Raw genomic sequence first — 12,714 nt, 5'->3', positions numbered from 1 at the left:
TTGAAGATTTTGCTACTTTGTATCCCATCTTCCACTTCGATGTCTTCAAACACACCGAAAGCCTGCAGGACTCCCCTGCATACATCGAAATAAGATGGATGGTGTCTCTAATATGGGATTATCTCTGCTATGTGATTTTGACCTCAAACCGATTCATGGCACTGGACGTCCTCAATGGAAAAGTGAATATCCTTGTATAGACACCATGCCTAGAAGAAAAAAAACACATCAGTGCAGACGACAGGATGGTGGCTCCGTAGCCACCGCCATCTATCCCTTCATCAAAATCATGGCTCCCAAGTTATTCGCTAACATCATGAACCACTTAGAAATGACTTCATATGCGGGAGCCATCACTGGAGATACTCAAAGGGCTACCTTGGAAAACGGTTTGCGTAGAAACAGACGAGCCATCATCACTGGCTATAAACATAAGAGAAAACGAAAAAATATTAGCATTTCATATAACGTCATCATATTTTACATTTCAGTCAGTGTCATCCGATGTCCGCCGTGGAAAAAAGTATCGTTGTGGCAGCCACCCATAAAATACCTATCTCCATCCGCTTAAAATCCTCAGCCCTCGTCAGACACGATTGACACATACTGACCTAACATCAGGTCAACGCCATCTCTAAACATAAAACGGCTCGAAAAGGTATTGTCCTGAGCTTATCCACTGCTCAGTTGTCCTAGCAAAGAGGATTCATACTTCATCTGCTTGCAAGTCTCGTTGGAACCTTACTGCCATATTGCTCGGTATCAGTTAAGGACTTCAGCTGCCAGGAACCATGCCCGGGAAAGGGGTTGCTGACATGAGAACTGCATTGTCAATCTTTAAAATTATTATGATGGACAGGGTACCCACTGGGTCGCAATTGTCAGTGATCATCATTCCGACGACGTAGAGTATTTTGATTCGTTTGGTATACCTCCTCACGATGAGGTCACACGTTATCTCCACACCAGTCATAAAGGAGCTGTCTATAACTACTTATAGCTTCTAAACATCAATGATAAAACTGTATGGATTACATACAGAACAGGTATCCAGGAAAATCCTCCGTCTAAACACTTTTGATCTTAAAACATTGCGCAGTATAATGTATATAGTATCATGGACTCATGGTGCCTCAAGTGTCAAGCCAAAACGGAATGTGAATCCCATCGAGGTTGTCACCAAAAATAAGTACCTAATGATCCGGTCAATGTGTGCTGTGTGTGGTTAAAAAGATCACATTTTATCAAGGCCACCAAAAATGTAGAGGAATTTGTGTAAAACGTGCATTATTGAAGATATTGTGAGCTCGATACGAGCTGTGAGGACCTTCACGTGGAAAGAAATCTGTGCGTAGGAGAGTGTAAAGGATGCGGACATCAAAAACTTCTTGGTGGGGTCATGGATGTCCATGCACTCACTGGAAAACTTCCCAAACCCCAAGGTGGATGGATGCTGCCAGGACGTAAGTACACAGGGCCATGGAACCCCTTAGATCATCAACTGGATGAAGACGATCAGTCATTTCAAAGATCAAGAACCCTACAACAGTGTCGATATCATCGCGATGCACCACAATATCTGTTACAGAGATCATCCCAACGATAAAGCGGGATGCGATTGAGTCATGCTGAGGGACTTAAAGGAATCTCACGGTAAAAATTTCAGAGAACGTGTAGACTGAGCCCTGGTTCGTGGCATCATTGGCACCAAACATAAATTCGGAGTGGGTGTACGAAGCACACTTGGTATGCCTAGCATAGGCGCATGCAGTGCATCAGCTGGTCTTGCAGATGAACTTTATAAACCCGCATGCACGCGTTTTCCACAACGCAGAGTAATCACTGTAGATGCAAACGAGACATGGTCAGCAGATCTCGTGGATATGGGAGATTATACTGCATACAATGATTGTTTCCATTATCTCATGACGGTCATCGATGTCTTTAGTAAGTATGCTTGGGTCATTCCTCTCAAAAACAAAAAAAGGAACATCTATCGTGTAGGCACTGGATCACATACTAGGTACACGAAAGCCAAACAAGCTCTGGGCAGATCAATTTTATAACAAAACATCTTAGAATGGCTTTTTAAAAAATAACAGTACTGTACAGTACTCATAATCCTCTTAATGCCTATGCCATCGAACGATTTAACCGGATTCTCAAAAATCACGTGGAAAAGATTCAGCAGCAATAATACAAACCGATAGTTAGATTTTCTTCCAGACCTCGTCAACCACTACAGTCATACCTGGCATCGAAGCATTCGAATGATTCCAGAAGAAGTCTCCTCGAAGAATAAAAAAACAACAGGTCGCAGAGGCCTTATGTTTTAAATTTTAATTCAAAGCAGGGGATCATGTCAGAATTAGCAAACAGCCACCTTCGAAAAAGGATACACTACCAACTGGACGGAAAAAGTCTTCGTCGTCGATGCGATTCAGAAAACCATTCCCATGATTGTCATGGATGACAAGTGTGATTGTCATGGATGACAAGTAAGATTATCATGGATGAAAAGTATGATTGTCATGGATGACAAGTGTGATTGTCATGGATGACAAGTAAGATTATTATGGATGAAAAGTGTGATTGTCATGCATGACAAGTGAAGAGCATTTGAATATACGTGTACCTTAACACCAGCAGACTCTTTATTCAAGACCCCATTTTATATACAAAGAACATACATACATACATACATGATTATTTTGTTTTAATTTTAAAAGTCATCCTGACATCTTTTTGCATTGTTTGGATGCGATAGGTAAGACGATCACGTAATATGTCCACATATATGGTTGATTTAAAAACAGCAGGTGTCAAATTTGTCCTCAAAATCTTTGGTAAATATTTGTTTTGAGATTAAAGTTTTCTTTTCACTTTTAAGATCGGTTGGCCGTAATGATAGAATATTGGGTTGTTTTGGAGCTTAACTCCATTTCTCAGCACAGGATAGAAAAGACAGAATATAATGGAGGCTGTATAGAGAAGATGAATTAATGTTGGTACATGCATAGTATTCATAACCAAAGTACTAAATATACTCTTCTCTTTCCTTGGACTATTGCTTGAGTACACGCGTGTCAAGATGTTGTTGCGACTGTAAGTGAAACCAGCAGATTTAGTAAAGTTAACAAAATAATTTATTTCTCTAAGTTACAAAGCAAAAATATAAGAATTTACAGTATTGTGAATTAAATCCCTAATACATCCAAAAGTATAGCGTTCCGAGTAAATTCCAATACTGAATGTTCTGATCTAACAATAGTTTATGTACCCCCCATTCCTGATGTAAAACAATTGATTATATCCACAGTGTCTTTGAATGGTTTCACAATAATCCCAAAAGTGTTTTAGTCCAAAAAGGTTAATGCGCACATTGTAATTCCAATGAATAATTTTTAAAAAAAATATTTATCTCATATTATATCTGAACACAACAGTAAATAATTCCAAAGACTGAACATAAAAGAGGAACGAAATATTTTATTTTTTATTTTAACTTAATAATAAAAACGTAAGATAAAGTTAAATGGCCAGGATATGGGTCAAATGTTCGCTTACAGAACATTCTAAGCTTGTAAATAAGGCTAGATCTTGAACATAAATATCTGTATACAACTATACACAAAAATGATAATTGTAATACAAGCCATAACTACTGAACCCTCAATCACGGACAAGGGTCAAGCACACGAAGTAAAGTAAATACACATAACACCTCTCCTCTACAAAATAAAGATGTATTCATTAAAGCTTTCATTAACATATTAGTCAAATTTACATATGGTACACTAATAATAATATTTACATAGGAAGATGTCTTATGAATGTCACAAAAATACACAAAATAAAGCAATATAGTAATTATATACACGTGAAAGTGCATATGTAATCAGATTATATTTTCCTGTGATGTGCTTAATTTCAATGATGTATTCATGCAGAATTAAATTGTATTTAAACAATCTCGAATGTTTGCTTTTCATTCTGCCAATGTAAGTAAAGGAGCTGTGATCTCTAAGTACCATAATTTAAGAAACAGCTGAATTAATATACACTTAAAAGTATTGCAAAGTGAAAATCAAAGCTAAACATACTTTCTCTATTGTGTAATAATTTATGCAGTGCTTGTTTAATTTTTTAGAGAAAAATAGCACACTGGAAGTACCACTCCATTTGTATCTTCTTGAATTGATGTATCACCAATCCCTACATCACTTGCATTGACATTTTAAATAATTGACTAAAGTAGGGAGCTGAAAAAACTGGAGCACTCTTTAATGTCGTTTATTTTATCAAAAGCCTCCTGATTTATCATAGCAATGAAACTTGCATTTCTTACTCAACAAATAGGTCAGGGGCTCAGCATGGATGAAAATATTTGGGCAGAATTTCCGATAATATCCAGCCATACCAAAATATTGCATCAGTTGCTTTTTACTAACAGGTTCTGTGAATTCATAGATATCCTTTACCTAAACTTCTACAGATTTAATTTGACTGCGTCTCACAATATATCCTACAAATATAACACTAAGTATATTTAATATCGCTATGTCTCACAATATGTCTTACAAATATAACACTAAGTATATTTAATATCACTGTCTCACAATATGTCTTACAAATATAACACTAAGTATATTTAATATCGCTGTCTCACAATATGTATTACAAATATAACACTAAGTACATTTAATATCACTATGTCTCACAATGTCTTACAAATATAACACTAAGTATATTTAATATCACTGTCTCACAATATGTCCTACAAATATAACACTAAGTATATTTAATATCACTATGTCTCACAATGTCTTACAAATATAACACTAAGTATATTTAATATCACTATGTCTCACAATATGTCCTACAAATATAACACTAAGTATATTTAATATCACTATGTCTCACAATATGTCTTACAAAAATAGCACTGTCGATCAAAAGACTCTCCGAATGGCTTCCAAATGATATTCCTAGGTGTCGTTGTTGATGATGACTTCATCTATGTATGTATCTACAATTATCTAGACATGATGTTACCATGTTCATTAAATACTGGGATGTTGCCGGATAATTTTTTCTTCCAAAATGTTTCTTTAACATATTTATATGACGAACTTGTCTCTGTTTCCACCTCCCTAGAGTATTAATTCTGTCATTTTAAAAAGTTATTTTCCTCCAAAAATTGCATAAGGACCGCAAAATTTAGCCCAAAAAGGATACTGAAGTCGGGGGAAGAGAGCCAGAACTCTATATCCAGGATGAAAACCCTTTTCTTTTCTATATCTGTCATAACTTAATGTCATGGTTGACTGAGTAGAGTGAAGATTAGTTCTTGTTACTTCAAAAGCCTTTGGCAACTTTATTTTAAATCAGAGACATAGTTAAGAAGATAAAAATGTGCAATCTTCTTTTGAAAGAAGTTTCTCAATAACTTCAATATTCCACAAACAGTATGTGCCAAACCAGTTCAAAAGGACTAAAATCTAATGATTCTTGAACTGATTCCCTAACACCGAACCGGTGCATACAAGCACCGAAACGCAATGAAAACTCCGAAACGCAATATCGTATATACCATAGCTGGAAATTGTGAAAGTTACAACGTTTTTGAAAGAAAATAACATTTACTATTAATAGTGTCTAATACAATTTTTACATAAGTTTAATGCTTAACCTATTAATAATAGATACATATTAGTAATGATTTATTAATAATGCCGGGATGTATGAACTTTGTGAAAATCATCAATTTAAATATCCGTACAGTGTAAGTTAACTATCAAGAATAATAATTATTTTAATGATCTAAATACAAAGATACATGCAAAAATGGCATGTCAAATTATTTCTGTATTTATTTTGGAATTTACATCACAACAACATTTTCAGACCCGTGATTAAGAGTAGTTTGATTTTTCATATCGATTGTTCAACAATAATAATAAGAAAAAAGTACAATCACTTTTCCTTTTATGACAGCTTTCTATTATCGTTTTATGCCCAAATTAATAAAATAATTATTCCAATCTCAGAGATATAAAATTAAAAGAGAAACAAAGAAACACACACTATTTAGAGCCGCGAAGCAACAGAGGGTGAACAGGCCATTTTATAGAGCGGTCCATTTTTAAAACTAAAGCTTCCTACGAAAGTGAAAGTACAAGCGTAAATAACGCTAAACCGAGACCTCTATAGAGAGTGTGAACAGACTAAATTTTCAGAAGAAAATAAATCTTCCTACGGAGGGTAAAAAAGTACAAGCGTCACATAGACTTCTAACCGGGTTATTTTTTTTGTGTGTCAAGTATGTTTACCTGGGTTGTCAGATGGCTTAATTAAATCATTATTATATCAATAATAACGCCAAACATGGAATCTCGCATAACTAAACTAGCTCGACAGCGACTAGATGCAATTAAAACATATCTTCCCCTCGCATAACTAAACTAGCTCGACAGCGACTAGATGCAGTTAAAACATATCTCCCCCTTTATGATTCTGTCAAGCGAATATTGCAAGAGCGTCAGGAATCTCATGTGGTATTTACAGAAGGTGCAGAACAGTTATTTAAACTGGTTACGAAAGCTACCGTGGGTCTTCTTCCCACGTTAGAGCAAACCGCATCAGCGACTAGAAAGATAGCAGAAAGAACTATAAAAAAAGATTCTAAGAGAACTTCCAGGTGAAAAAGCTGCGGCTCAACCACAAATACAAACACAAGAAATACTTGATAATATTGACCAGCTTCGTTCTGAAGTAGCTGATGTAAGGGGTCTTATACCAGCACTAGAACTATAACCAGAACCAGAATCAGCAAGAGAGAAAACCGAAGTGAATGATAAATTTACCGTAGAGAGTATTGCCTTCATAAAAAAAATTGACACTACGAAGTTGATCAGGCCCGAAATAATGATACAAAATATATTGCATGTATGAATGGAATAGATAACTATCTTGTACGGTTACAACAGCCACAGCCAGAATTACAACAACCAACAAAAGCCGGAAAAGGTCTTGCCACTGGCAATGTAAAAATGTTTTTAGAAAAACCCTCCGTTGACCGATAAACTTTGCCCCAATAATGTCATTGCTGATGTTGATCGACTAGAAATTCTGACTGGTGGAAACGAACCAGCAGTAATTCCCCACAAATTATTTATGAAGCAACTGCTATTTGTCAGAGATTCTTTACAGGCAGTATCATATACATTAATGTTTATTGGTCCATTATTGATGAAATCGTTGATGGTTATTACCGCAGTGATTTAGATTATGCAATTAGATCAGTGACAAGAAAATAAGATGATTATACATAATGCTCAACGTGAACCTGTAATGGTCAGGGTGATAAATTCGCGATTACCTACGTATAAGGCGATCTACGGTGATGGACTCAGTGATGTTGTTCAGGGTCTATTCATAAGGATAGCCCCAAAAGCAATACCGATTGCAAAACAACTGGGAATGAAAGCTATTGACGTTGTTCGTGATAAAGGTATTGGTGCTGGTAGTGATGTTGCTAGTAAAGCATTATCAACAATCAAGGATAGACTAGCACGACTAATACGCAGACCGCCAAAAGTAAAACACAAGCCAGTAAAATTGTCCAGCACCAAAGTTATGCCTGCAAATGTTAGTAAAATAATAAATCAAGCTGCAAATCAAAAACTAGCAGAGTTGGTTGGTGTAGCTCTGTCACAAAATGAAAAAAAATATAACTGCTATTCTAAAAGCTGGAAGTGGTCTTCGTGTTAACGATAACAAGTATAATAAACGTTTTAAGCGTGTATCTGATTTTGCATTCTAATTTCTCGAATCGGAAATGAAATATCTTGAGTCGAAATATACTGATGATGTCGAATGTTTACTCAATAATTGTTTTACCATTCTGTCAATTACTGCTCACCTTGCTCAAGAGAAAAATTCATGGAAATCGACAAGATCGGAATTTCTTGTCGGTGTGCAGCTAAGCTGCTGCGAATACGGACATGGAGGATTGTGGAATAATAAATGCTATCACAGGGATGTTATTTCTGTTGATATGGCAGCATGTTATCCTGGGTGTTTTGTTGGAATGGGAGAGTGTTCTGAATATTTTAAGAGAGTTGGACATCCAACACACGAAATGACCAGAGTTGCGATAAATGGGCATTTACCAGATTTTGATTTAACTTGATTTGCATGTATTGAATCATTTTCGTTTACGGAAAATCTCCATCCAATTGTTTGTTTGGTTTAGTCGTCATTTTTCAGAAAAATGTTGGGCTCCAATAGTGCTGTTATGATTCATACTTGATGCTGAAATTTTAAAACCATTGACGCTCATTAATGCAGTAATATCGTATTGTCATCAGAAACAAATATGATTACCAAAACCCCCTAACAATGTCAGCGATGAGGCTGAGAAGGCTATTCTTGATATAATATTTGAACGTAATCCCGATGAAAATGAATATGAAAATAAATTTGCAAAGGATCTCGGCAGGAAAATAATCGTAAATTTACTCAGGTTAGTTCATGTGATCATAAACGACATTGGACAAAATTAATCATCGACAATGCTGAACTCGATTTTATAATTGCTGATACAACAGAAAAAGGCACATTTATAGGCGGAATAGTACTTACTTATCGGACGGAACTAAATTAGGTACAATGTTTAGCTATATTGATGGTGACTCACCACAGTTTACTAATTGAAGATCTTTTGATGTTAGCGTATGTTTCGATAAATTTATTATCGATGATAAACATATTTCCAGATACCACGGTTAGAGTTGCCATAGACTCATTTTATGTGAATAATAAAACGTGGAGTTGTTAAAGATTGGTATCGGTGCATCATGGCGCGAATGGAGAATAAAGCGAAAAAAGATACTTAGTTATTTTGATTCAGCTGACGTTGAACCTAAAGATATATACCACAAGAATAATCAAATGTCCGTCGGTGTATGATCCCGTAGCTAGACATAAAAGTGTTTATCTTAACGGGTGTGATGGTTCTGGTAAAACAACTTCTAAAAACCAGAACTTTTTGAGGTTAATATTCAAATTCCATTTGCTGCAGTAAATGAGCAAATTATCCATGACCTTTTGTAAACCATCGATGTTTTCTGAAAAAAGAACTTAATCGTCATCAGAACTAAAACGATATAAAATTAATATCTGATCCCGTCAATTTTAAACTCTCTCAACATCCATCCATCTATATATACTGTTACTTGTTTAGGCTCGAATAAACAGTAACACAGAAAGAATAAAAACAACAAGCTTTTTAAAATTTAGTAAATAATATATTTTCCTGGAAAAATTCTGTAAAAATGAAAAAAGGAGAACTTACGGTTTCAAGAATCAAATCCAAAAATAATCTAAGAATAATCCACGAATTAAATTGCAAAAGTCCTAGTAATAAATGTTCTAATAATTTCAAATTCGAATCCTGATAGAAAATCCAAGATGGATGACGATGATGTATGATGTAGTCAGTACTGGGCTTATGTACAGTTCCTTGTAGAAATACAAATAATGGCATTCCGGTGTTGGAAATCCAAATTAAATTTGTAAGCAACGTCTTTCCAAAATTTCTGTGTGAGCACTCCTCAAAATATTTCCAAAGAAAAAGAATTCATCCTTTTGAAATCCATCGGATCTGAGGAAAATTAGAACTATAAATCTGGCTACAACAAAATAACTTGACATCAGTGTAAAAAGCCCAAAACTGAGAAATCTCTCGCAAAGCATCTCTACTAAAACTAACAAATGCGTAGTAATGGAAAAACCGGAATTGTAAAATCGAAAAGGGGCTCACGTGATCGTGTTTATGTCACGTACATCAAAAATGCCCCGACGACAACCAATCATTTTAAAATAAAATAGAACTTGTTAACGAAGGTTGCTACAAATTCTGAAACAAGGTCAAGATTTAGAACAACACATGGTGAACACAAGAATGATTCAAGTCAACTAATTTTCTGGAAAATATCTCCACTGAATAAATTTACATTATAATAGCATATAATATAATAAAAATTTTAAGACTGACAAACAATTAAATTAAAATAAGTATGACTTAAAGTCATATAAATGTAACAATACATACATACATACATACATACATACAAACATACATACATACATACATATACTTTTGGCTGTAAAAAAACATAAAACCATGAGTTGGATGAATCGCATCCGATACATCATCAGTTAACAACTGAACAATATTTCTCAACAATTACACAAACTGATAACATCTTTATCTGACGGGACACTCTTACAAATTACAATTTTAAACAATACCACTGATTACATCAGAATAAAGTTACAGAAAACATTCAAAATACATGTACATCAAATGATTATAGATAGCCGAATAGATAGGGAGTTATTGAGAGTTGTGTATGAAGTTATGCACAAACGTTAATACAACAAGAGTTCCAAGTGAGCCTGAGATCATTCACCTAGCTTACAAAGACCCAATGTTATCAAAACAGTTGATCCAAGGTTTCTCTCCTTTTCTATCTTTAGCCATATTTAATAGCAAATCTGCACATCTGAAAGAACATGATGTTCTGATGATTTCTAATTTGGTTAAATTCTATTCGACAGTTTTGAAGAATACATCTTTTAACATCCCAAGAGATTTCATTCATTTGTTTGTAAAATTTCTAATGAGCGATTCTTAAAAAGAAGTCACTTACAAAGTTATTACTGTTTCAAGAAATGATTGCCAAGTTTGATGATGGATCGCAGACATGATGTCCCACCCAGTCACATTATTCTGACACCGGGCCAACAGTCATAACACTAAACTCTTAATGATGAGTGCCTAGCGAGGTAGCTGTCAGTACCATTTTTAAAAGTCGGCAATACATACATAACTGGCATCAGAATAAAGAATACTCGTGTAAACATCTATTGGCATCCCATACGTAATTGGCAATCAGAATACAACAACATGGTTTTACTCTTTAGGATGGATCAACAAGATGCAATTCAGATTTTATATTACAAACACAGATTGACAAGGGGGCGATGGCAAATGCTCATGTGTTATTTATTTATTTATTTATTTATTTCTAAAGCGACAAATTGATCTAGTCAATTTTAAACTCACTATATATACATACATAATTACGTACGTACACTTTCGGCTATAAGAAACCATGACTGTATTGGATGAATCACATCCGTTAACAACTGAACAATATTTCTCAACAATAACAAACTGATAACATCTTTATCTGACAGGTAACGTACAAATTACAATTTTAAACATTACCACTGATTATATCATAGCATAGTTACATAAAACATTAAACATACATGTACATCATGTGATTATTGACGGCCAAACAGATAAGTTACTGAGAATTGTGCATGAAATTATGTACAAATTTTATTTAACATAAATGTTAAATACAACAAGAGTTCCAAGTGAGTGCGAAATCGTTCACCTAGCTCACATTTGCCCAATAGCCTAATGCGAGCACAGGTGGCCAAGAAATCTAGATTTGTAGGTTTGTGCTGACTGCATATATTATGAAAATAGTTGTTCCAAGGTTTCTCTACGTTTGTATCTTCAGTCACATTTAATGGCAAATCAGCAAAATTGATAAGATACTGAAAGGACATTATGTTCTAATGTTTTCTGTCTAATTCGGTTCAAATTCTATTAGTGGGCGGTTTTGAAAAATACATCTTTAAATATCTGGAGAGCTTTCATTCAAATCTGTTGAATTTATAATCAGCGTTTCTTCCGAAGTCATCTAAAAGGTTATTCCTGTTTTAAGAAATGGCTGCCAAACTTGTATGATGGATCGGCATCATTGCAAAATATAAAAATAAATTCCTTAATACCCGTGTGTTTCATTAAATTTGTTCAAATTCTCTTATGTAGTTTTTGAATATGTGTTCATTTTTAATAACAGCGTCCATATTTAATCGGGCATCATTTGAAAAAATGTAAAGGAATTTATACTAGAAAGCTCTTTGCCACGGAATAAAATTGGTCAAGATGTTTTTAAGAAGGGTAAATAGCAAATATTGATGGATGATGGATATCATATGCTCGCTTGACCTTAAAAAATTAAAAAGACGCCGAAGCAACATAAATACACATAAATAACCTGCACTATTTTACATGATGAGGTTCAAATGTATTCGTATAAGTGTAACAAATAATGAATAAACTCCGTCATATGTTAATATTTACACTGAGTTAGTAGCCATAACACTGGTCAACAGTGAAATCATTACTGACTTGAAAAGGCCCTAATCTGTAGTATTTTGGTGTGCCGAACACGAATATAACCGTGAAAAATTTGTATTGGCTCTCGTTTTGAAGATATTCATATACCTCATTTTCTATGTTTCACTGTGTAAATTTCTCCAGTAGGACTGCAGCAACATCCGGAATAATGATGTAACATTGCATAATACCATCATGCTCACATCATCCACAGTTGATTGCATCATTTTCTGATGCAATGCAATACTAATGCCATGCGGCTGCTGAAGTAAGTTGACGTCAGCAGTGTACTATACATGTGTAGGCCTATTATACTAATGCCAGGCGGCTGCTGAAGCTGACGTAAGCAGTGTACTATATAAAGCCCAATCAGATAGGTTCAGCATTTAAAATATTTTAGACGTTGTGCGAGACAGTTCAAGCTACTGTTACATAAAACTTATTAT

The sequence above is a fragment of the Sinohyriopsis cumingii genome, unplaced genomic scaffold (genome assembly GCF_028554795.1).
Source record: "Sinohyriopsis cumingii isolate HCF-2022 unplaced genomic scaffold, ASM2855479v2 utg000846l, whole genome shotgun sequence".
NCBI lineage: Eukaryota > Metazoa > Mollusca > Bivalvia > Unionida > Unionidae > Sinohyriopsis > Sinohyriopsis cumingii.
Note: the sequence above shows the minus strand (reverse complement) of the source record.